The sequence below is a fragment of the Elephas maximus genome, chromosome 14 (assembly GCF_024166365.1).
Source record: "Elephas maximus indicus isolate mEleMax1 chromosome 14, mEleMax1 primary haplotype, whole genome shotgun sequence".
In the NCBI taxonomy this organism is placed as follows: domain Eukaryota; kingdom Metazoa; phylum Chordata; class Mammalia; order Proboscidea; family Elephantidae; genus Elephas; species Elephas maximus.
In genome coordinates, this window is record NC_064832.1 from 19,871,491 (window position 1) to 19,880,749 (window position 9,259).

A 9,259-nucleotide genomic window follows, 5' to 3' on the forward strand; every position below is an offset into this window, starting at 1 on the left:
ATTGCCAATGTTTGACAGTTTTACTAAAGAGATGTGTTTCTTGTATATGTCTAGCTTTGATACTTCGTGCTTTGATAACTGTCCATGTTCCTTTAAGTTCCTACTGTAGAGAAGAAAGAATTTTAACAAATTTTCAATTACAAATCTTTCCTTAACTCTCTAATTCTAGATCATTTACTAATGAATATTAGCACCTTTTATGTATTGATTTCATCGACCTGTTGGTCCCTCTCTTTGTGCCTAACTCTCTTGGCATAAACGTAGCTGTTCTTCACTCTGCAGCCTCAAGCCTAGCAGGGGACTTATGCTCTGCTCAGAGCTCTGTTGACAGGCAGTTGACCGCCAGTGCCCTGGTTTCCAGGTGAGTGCTTTCTTCTTCATCCCTGCACTAACCTGGGCATCCTGTATTAATCTAAGACACCTGACTGAAGTACTTTCCTAAGGCCTATTTGATCTCTACTGATGTGCCAATTTGCATTAACAATTCTGTTCCTTCATGAATGTAGTTTTTAAAGTGATTCCTTCCCATTGTCTTATAAAATTTTGATTCTAATTTCTGAAGTGTTGATTATCCCACTAAAGGCAATATAAATTTAAACAGCAAACCATACCACAGTGAGAAGATTCCAGGTTTTAACATATGCACCCACTCTTACTCTCACTAATTCAGATTTCTACTTAAAAAAAGTATCAGTTAACCTTTTTCTTAAATAATTTTTAAAATGTTTTGTGTTTGTATTCCTGTATAGGAAAGCCAGCAATTATGAGCCTTGACAGATTTTTTTCCCCAGCTTTCCAAGTCTCTTTATGTTCAATAAAGCAAGTAAAACTGTTTTTATATTGTTATTTCTGTCTCCTCTCACTCTTTTCGCTGAATGCTTACTCCTTAAGCAACTTGCTGCATTTTTAACTGCGGGATTTAACCGGGAAGGACCTCCCTACCAACCCATGTGAACAGGGACACATCGCTGTGGATACACTATAGTGAAGGCAGAGAAGATCGCAGCCCCTTCTCCAGCTCTCTTTCCAGTGTTCCCTGGTCTCCAGTCACAAAAAGCAGCTGAGTGCACAGCTGAAACAACAAAGTGTACATTGAATCCCGGTGATTTACCTGAGCAGCAAATGGAGTCCTTAGCTAAACTGGAAATCTCTCGGTTGCCAAGCAAACTGGGAATCCCTAGTCTAGGTCCAGGAGCAAGCATAAAAGTGTTTCTGCTTCTTGATGCAGAGTGCAATTGACTGGCAGGGTCTTGATCACTTTCCTGTCTTTATTCCTTCAGTTTAGGTGCCAGAGAGCCTAGGGCTCAGATATATACGCCCAGGGGCTACGAGGATCTCCATTTTTCCCAAACGCAGAAGAGGCTAAAAACAGCCTCCCTCCCCAGCACCGCGGCTGGGCTGCAGCTGCTTTGTTTACCATATAAGTCACACTGGGGGTTCACTTCTGGCCCTCTCCTCCGCGTTAAAGGCGAGAGGCTGAGAAGCATCACCCAACTCCCGCTCAGCTCCAGTCACCACAGAAAGCTGCGGAAACCCTGTCCCCAGCCTTGAAGAGAAACCACATGCAGCTGGAGCCTTCTGAACTCCTACCCGCTAGCAATGTCCTTCTCCCAAGAGGGAGCCGGCTTCCCAGGCAGCTTGAGAAACTTAACCGAGATCCCAGAAAGGAGGCGAGATATAATTGCCCTCGAAACGCGCGCTCAGGCGACACCCCCCTTACCTGGAAAGTTGCAGTCTTCCAGCTGAACGGTGATCAGATCCCAGCATTGGCCGGGCAGGTGCGACGCCCGAAGAGAGCACGCCCGGCAAATTTCGGTGGGCTCTCCTCAGCCGCTGCCGAGTTGTGGCGCCTTCCAAGGCAAACGCACGAGGCTGGAGCCCACGCAGCCCGCGGCAGGCTGGGCGGAGGGCGGATGCTCCGAGCGCCGAGCCCCGGGGCGGGGGAGGTGGGCGCCTGGGAGGAGGGCCCCGCTCGCCCCCGCCCCCGCCGCGCCCTTCGGATAAAGTTCGAGTTCCCACGGCTGCGGGCGGTGAGCGCAGAGGAAACACCCCGCCCTGCGTCCCGGCCGCGGCCGGCCCCCGGGTCGGCACAGTCGGTGCTCGGAAGGACAGCTGGGGCGATGCGCGTTCCACGTCCGGCTCTGCGTGGCCGTGAGGGACCCGCCACCGGCAGGACCCGCGCACCGCTCAGCCCCAGGCTCGGCTGCCCCGAAGAACCTCCGCCTTCCTGGCCAGCTGCTTTGAGTCAGCCAAAGCTGAGAGCTCGCCAAAAGCCAGCCGTCATGCAGCCGAGTCGGTGACGAGAGCCCCCACACCCCACCCCACCCCACCCCGCGGTCCCGGGTGAAAGCCCGTCACACCTCCAGGCTGGGCCGGGCTCTGCAGGGAGGCTGGACTGCAGTTCGCACCCGGGCCCGGCTTCCGAGCGCCCTGCTCCCTCCCCAGTAAACAAGCACCCCCACCCCACAACTCTCCGAGCGTCCCTGCTCCAGTCCTCTGGGTTCCCGGCACCCCCTCTCCTGTCCTCGAGGTGTCAGACTTGCCCTGCAAGAGCGGAGGATGCGGCTTGCCACGCGCGTCAACAATCGAAAGGGGCACAGGGAATAAATGATGAGCCACGGCGCTCGCTCCACCCCCACCCTGCTCGGTCTGACAACCTGCCGTAGGAAATCAGTAAGTTTCCAGATATTAAAACCCCCCACCCGGGCCAGCCAGGTTCGGAGACTGCAGGTGGCGTGTGTGTGCGAGTGCGTGTGTGATGTGTGCACGCTTGCATCCTCGTACTGAGATTTTAGGATAAAAGTTATTTCTTGGCCTATCTTTTTGATATTTACACACGAAAATATGACCAAAGTGCAAAGCGAAGAGGAAAAAATATATAGTGGCAAAGTGGACAATGGCTTACTTGTTCTAACTGCGACGCAGTGATTCCCAGCGTGTCGCTCACGAAGGCGTAGTTGGTCACGATCCCATTACGACTCCCCTTTTACAAAATAAAGACTCGAGAGTCCATTTGTGAAATAGAGTGACGTCCAAAGAGAATCTTAGCTAGCGATGGCCCCACTCGCGAAGCTCCATTTCGACTTGATTTCCTTTCCTTTCCTACCTCCCTGGGTTGAGCTGCTTGTCCCCAGCTGGGTCTCCGAAGACGCCTGCTCCAGCTTAACGCTGATGCAACAGATGACCGGCGACCCCCCTCTCCAGTCCCGGCCCCGCGCGGTTGCACCCTCTGGGAAGCCGTTCCGTGCGGGCTGCCAGTAGGACCAGCTTCTTCCTGGGGAATACAGTATTGCCCAATGCAATCAAGAGTAGGCGGCGAGCTTGCACACACTCAGGCTCCAAAGTGCAAAATCAAAGCATTTCCTTCTGGGTAATTTTTTTTTCCCTGCATTATTCACACCAGTTGAAGTTTTTGAAGTATTTACATGAGTAAATAGGATATCTCTAGTGATCACCCCATGAGATGATTCCCCCTTTTTAAATCATTTTTCTTACTTTTTTATCTTTCTCCCTAATTTACTGCTCCTATCCTTTTATCCTTATTATGGTTTAATCTCCAGCCCAGTCTTGGCCCCTATTCTGAATTTCTAACAGTGCTCTCTCCAAAATATGGAAGTACACTGAGGCAAATCTCGTTCCTATGACTAACCCAGCGCAAAGGGACAACAGAAGGGTGTTTTCCTTCCCTGAATCTTTTTACATTGACCCAAAAGTGCACGAATATCATTAAACTGTCCTTTAATTTTCTTAATGTTAAACGATTGCTTATGTAAACTATGCAAGAACACATCTATCTGTAGACATAATAAAGAAACAAATTCAAGTCCACTTTCTGTCTGACAAGGGGAAGGGAAAGAAAATTCATAGGAAGATCTATGCTATACAACTGTCTAAGTACTTTTATATTTCTTCATGAAATAACCAATTGTCCCATTAATGACCAGTAATTAAAATATTTTAGTGTCTAAGCAATAAAAAGCAATGCTAACATTTATTGACATTTTCTTTTCCCCTTGAGCTGGTAAATGAAATTCTACATATTCTGTTTGTGTGTGTCTTTAAAAGCAAACCTCTAGTAACTAAAATTCTGCATGCTGCCATGAGTATATGTCCTTACAATGCACTTACAAATGCATGCAGAAAAAAGTGGATCAATGATAACACATATCTATTGATTAGAGATTATGGACATTACTTTGCAACTTTATCATCTGTATCAAATTAAATACTCCCTTGTTCCTCTGTTAGGGTATCTTCTTTCTAGCAAATATCATCTCTGTCATGTCAGTGACAGATGTTTTACATATGTATCTAATTTGTTATTTTTCCTGTATGAAAAGTGCCTATAAATTGAAAATAAAGACAAAACAGAGAGAAGGGCATTATACATGTCAGTCATCCCAGTGGGCTATGCTACCATGGGAAGAAGACCGTTCTGTTAATCACTCAGTTTCCTTTCCAGCAGTTTGATGGGAATTACTGACTGCTGCACTCATTCTACCTACAACATGATCATCAACTACAGGCAAATTATTGGAAATTTATTTAAATAACTGTGTGCACTGTATATACTACAGCATTAGCAATAAAAAGAGGAGCTATTATTATTTGACAATTAAAAAAATAGAAAGTTGGCATCATTCCACAAACCCGCATTCCACTTAAAATGTAATTCATAGAAATAAAAAGAAATGTACAGTAAAAGATTATTTGCTTATCTGGAAACTTTTTAAAAATTTTTTCTTGTGCTTTAAGTGAAAGTTTACAAATCAAGTCGGACTCTCCTACAAAAATTTATGAACACCTAGCTATGTACTCCTAATTGTTCTTCCCTAATGAGACAGCACACTCCTTCCCTCCACTCTCTTTTCATGTCCATTTGGCCAACTTCTGACCACCTCTACCCTCTCATTTCCCTTCAGACAGCAGATGCCAACATAGCCTCATGTGTCTACTTGATCCAAGAAGCTCATTTTTCCCCAGTATCATTTTCCATCACATAGTCCAGTCAAGTCCCTGTCTGAAGAGAGAGTTGGCTTTGGGAATGGTTCCTGTCTTGGGCTAACAGAAGGTCTGGGGACCATGACATCCGCGGTCCGCCTAGTCTCAGGCAGACCATTAAGTCCAGTCTTTTTATGAGAATTAGAGGTCTGCATCCATCTGCTCTCCTGCTCCCTCAGGGGTTCTCTGTTGTGTTCCCTATCAGGGCAGTCATCGGTTGTAGCCAGGCACCATCTAATTCTTCTGGTCTCAGGATGATGTAGTCGCTGGTTCATGTGGCCCTTTCTGTCTCTTGGGCTCGTAATCACCTTGTGTCCTTGGCGTTCTTCATTCTTCTTTGATCCAGGTGGGTTGAGACCAATTGATGCATCTTAGATGGCAGCTTGCTAGGGTTTAACACCCCAGGTGCCACTGTTCACAGTGGGATGCAGAATGTTTTCTTAATAGATTTTATTATGCCAATTGACTTAGATGTCCCCTGAAACCATGGCTATACTGGCCTTCAAAGCATTCAGTTTATTCAGGCAACTTCCCTGCTTTTGGTTTAGTCCGGTTGTGCTGACCTCCCCTGTACTGTGTGCTATCTTTCCCTTCACCTAAAGTAGTTCTTGTCTACTATCTAATTAGTGAATACCCCTCTCCCACCCTCCCTCCCTCCCCCCTCTCGTAACCACAAAGGAATGTTTTCTTCTCAGTTTAAACTATTTTTCAAGTTCTGATAATAGTGGTCTTGTCCGATATTTGTCCTTTTCCAACTGACTAATTTGACTCAGCATGCCTTCCAGGTTCCTCCATGTTATGAAATGTTACACAGATTCCTCAGTGTTCTTTATCAATGTGTAGTATTCCATTGTGTGAATATACCATAATTTATTTATCCATTCACCCGTTGATGGGCATCTTGGTTGCTCCCATGTTTTTGCTATTGTAAACAGTGCTGCAATGAACATAGGTGTGCATATATCAGTTCGTATAAAGGCTCTTATTTCTCTAGGATATATTCCAAGGAGTGGGATTGCTGGATCATATGGTAGTTCTATTTCTAACTTTTTAAGAAAGCACCAAATCGATTTCCAAAGTGGTTGTACCATTTGACCTTCCCACCAGGAGTGTAGAAGTGTTCCAATCCCTCTACAGCCTCTCCAACATTTATTATTTTGTGTTTTTTTGGATTAATGCCAGCCTTTTTCTATTTGTTGGAGTGAGATGAAATCTCATTGTACTTTTGATCTGCATTTCTCTAATGGCTAATGATCGTGAACATTTCCTCATGTATCTGTTAGCTACCTGAATGACTTCTTTAGTGAAATGTATATTCATATCTTTTGCTCATTTTTTAATTGGGTTATTTGCAGTTGAGTTTTTGTAGTATCATGCAGATTTTAGAGATCAGGCACTGATCAGAAATGTAATAGCTAAAAACTTTTTCCCAGCCTGTAGGTAGTCTTTTTACTCTTTTGGTGAAGTCTTTGGATGAGCATAAGTGTTTGATTTTTAGGATCTCCCAGTTATCTAGTTTTTCTTCTACGTTCTTTATGATGTTTTGTATACTGTTTATGCCATGTATTAGGGCTCCTAACATTGTCCCTATTTTTTTCTTCCATGATCTTTATCGTTTTAGATTTTATATTTAGGTCTTTGATCCATTTTAAGTTAGCTTTTCTGCATGGAGTGAGGTATGGGTCTTGTTTCATTTTTTTGCAGATGGATATCCAGTGATGCCAGCACCATTTGTTAAAAAGACTGTCTTTTCCCGAGTTAACTGTTTTTGGGGCCTTTGTCAAATATCTACTGCTCATAAGTGGATGGATTTATGTCTGGATTCTCAATTCTGTTCCATTGGTCCATGTATCTGTTGTACCAGTACCAGGCTCTTTTGACTACTGTGGCAGTATAATAGGCTCTAAAATCAGGTAAAGTAAGGCCTCCCACTTTGTTCTTCGTTTTCAGTAATACCTTATTTATCCGGGGCCTCTTTCCCTTCCATATGAAATTGGTGATTTGTTTCTCCGTCTCATTAAAGAATGTCGTCGGGATTTAGGTCAGAATTGCATTAAATGTATAGATCGCTTTTGGCAGAATAGACATTTTTATGTTAATTCTTCCTATCTATGAACAAGGTATGTTCTTCCACTTATGTAAGTCTCTTTTGGTTTCTTGCAGAAGTGTAGTGTAGTTTTCTTTGTATAAGTCTTTTACATCTCTGGTAAGATTTATTCCTAAGTATTTTATCTTCTTGGAGGCTACTGTAAATGGCATTGATTTGGTGATTTCCTCTTCGAAGTTCTTTTTGTTGGTGTAGAGGAATCCAACTGATATTTGTATGTTTATCTTGTATCCCGATACGCTGCAGAACTCTTCTATTAGTTTCAGTAGTTTTCTGGAGGATTCCTTAGGGTTTTCTCTGTATAAGATCATGTCATCTGCAAATAGAGATACTTTTACTTCTTCCTTGCCAATCTGGATGCCCTTTAATCTAGCCTAATTGCTCTGCCTAGGACTTCCAGCACAATGTTGAATAAGAGTGGTGATAAAGGGCATCCTTGTCTGGTTCCCAATCTCAATGGGAATGTTTTCAGGCTCTCTCCATTTAGAGTGATGTTGGCTGTTGGCTTTGTATAAATGCCCTTTATTATGTTGAGAAATTTTCCTTCTCTTCCTATTTTGCTGAGACTTTTTTGTCATGAATGAGTGTTGAACTTTGTCAAATGCCTTTTCTGCATCAACTGATAAAATCCTGTGATTCTTGTCTTTTGTTTTATTTATGTGGTGGGTTACATTAATTGTTTTTCTAACGTTGAACCATCCCTGCATACCTGGTATGAATCCCACTTGGTCATGGTGAATTATTTTTTTGATATGTTGTTGAATTCTATTGGCTAGAAGTTTGTTGAGGATTTTTGCATCTACATTCATGAGGGATATAGGTCTATAATTTTCTTTTCTTGTGGTATCTTTACCTGATTTTGGTATCAGGGGTATGGTAGCTTCATAGAATGAGTTTGGGAGTATTCAGTCTTTTCTATGCTCTGAAATACCATTAGTAGTAGTGGTGTTAACTCTTCTCTGAAAGTTTGGTCGAACTCTGCAGTGAAGCCATCTGGACAAGGACTTTTTCTTTTGGGAGATTTTTGATTACCTTTTCAATCTCTTCTTTTGTTATGGGCCTATTTAGTTGTTCTACTTCTGTTTGTGTTAGTTTAGGTAGGTAGTGTGTTTCTAGGAATTCATCATTTCTTCTAGGTTTTCAAATTTGTTTGAGTGTAGTGTTTCATAGTAATCTGAGATGATTATTTTAATTTCAGTTGGGTCTGTTGTAATATCTGCCCTCTCATTTCTTATTCGGGTTATTTGCTCCCTCTCCTGTTTTTCTTTTGTCAGGTTGGCCAGTGGTTTATAAATTTTGTTGAGTTTTTCAAAAAAACAGCCTTTGGTCTTGTTAATTCTTTCAATTGTTCTTCTGTTTTCTATTACAAAAAAAATTTTTTTTTTTTTATTTCCTGTAGTTCAGCTCTAATTTTTATTATTTGTTTTCTTCTGGTGCCTGTGGGATTCTTTTGTTGCTCTCGTTCTATTTGTTCAAGTTGTAGGGATAGTTCTTTGATATTGGCCCTTTCTTCTTTTTGGATGTGTGTATTTATTGATATAAATTGGCCTCTGTGCACCGCTTTTGCTATGTCCCAAAGATTCTGATAGGAAGTGTTTTCATTCTCGTTGGATTCTCTGAATTTCTTTATTCAATCCTTAATATTTCTATAATCCAGTCTTTTTTGAGCAGGGTATTGTTCAGTTTCCAAGTGTTTGATATCTTTTCCCTGCTTTTCCTGTTATTGATTTCCACTTTTATGACCTTATGATCAGAGAAGATGCTTTTAATATTTCAATGTTTTGGATTCCGCTAAGGCTTGCTTTATGACCTAATATGTGGTCTATTCTAGAAAATGTTCCATGTGCACTAGAAAAGAAAGTATACTTGGTCGCTGTTGGATGGAGTGCTCTGTATATGTCTACGAGGTCAAGTTGGTTGATTGTGGCATTTAGATCTTCCATGTCTTTATTGAGCTTCTTTCTGGATGTCCTGTCCTTCACTGAAAGTGGTGTGTTGAAGTCTCCTACTATTATTGTAGAGCTGTCTATCTCACTTTTCAATGCTGATAGTTTGTTTTATGTATCTTGCAGCCCTGTCATTGGGTACATAAATATTTAATACGGCTATATCTTCTTGGTGTATTGTCGCTTTAATCATTATATAGTGTCC

At 42.6% G+C, this 9,259-nt stretch overlaps 1 protein-coding gene across 6 annotated transcripts in view; it reads right to left on the reverse strand.

Annotated features, from left to right (window-relative positions):
* Window positions 1-3,263, reverse strand: part of TRPC4 (transient receptor potential cation channel subfamily C member 4) — a 385,590-nt gene extending 382,327 nt beyond the window's left edge. For 5 of the 6 annotated variants that reach the window (XM_049853360.1, XM_049853359.1, XM_049853358.1 and 2 more), the window contains exon 1: window positions 2,906-3,263. The gene's annotated coding sequence lies outside the window, so the exon portion shown is untranslated. Of the gene's footprint in view, window positions 1-1,720; window positions 2,270-2,905 lie in introns of those variants that run through there. The other variant, XM_049853356.1, reaches the window with a different exon arrangement.
* Between the last annotated feature and the right edge of the window lie 5,996 nt (window positions 3,264-9,259).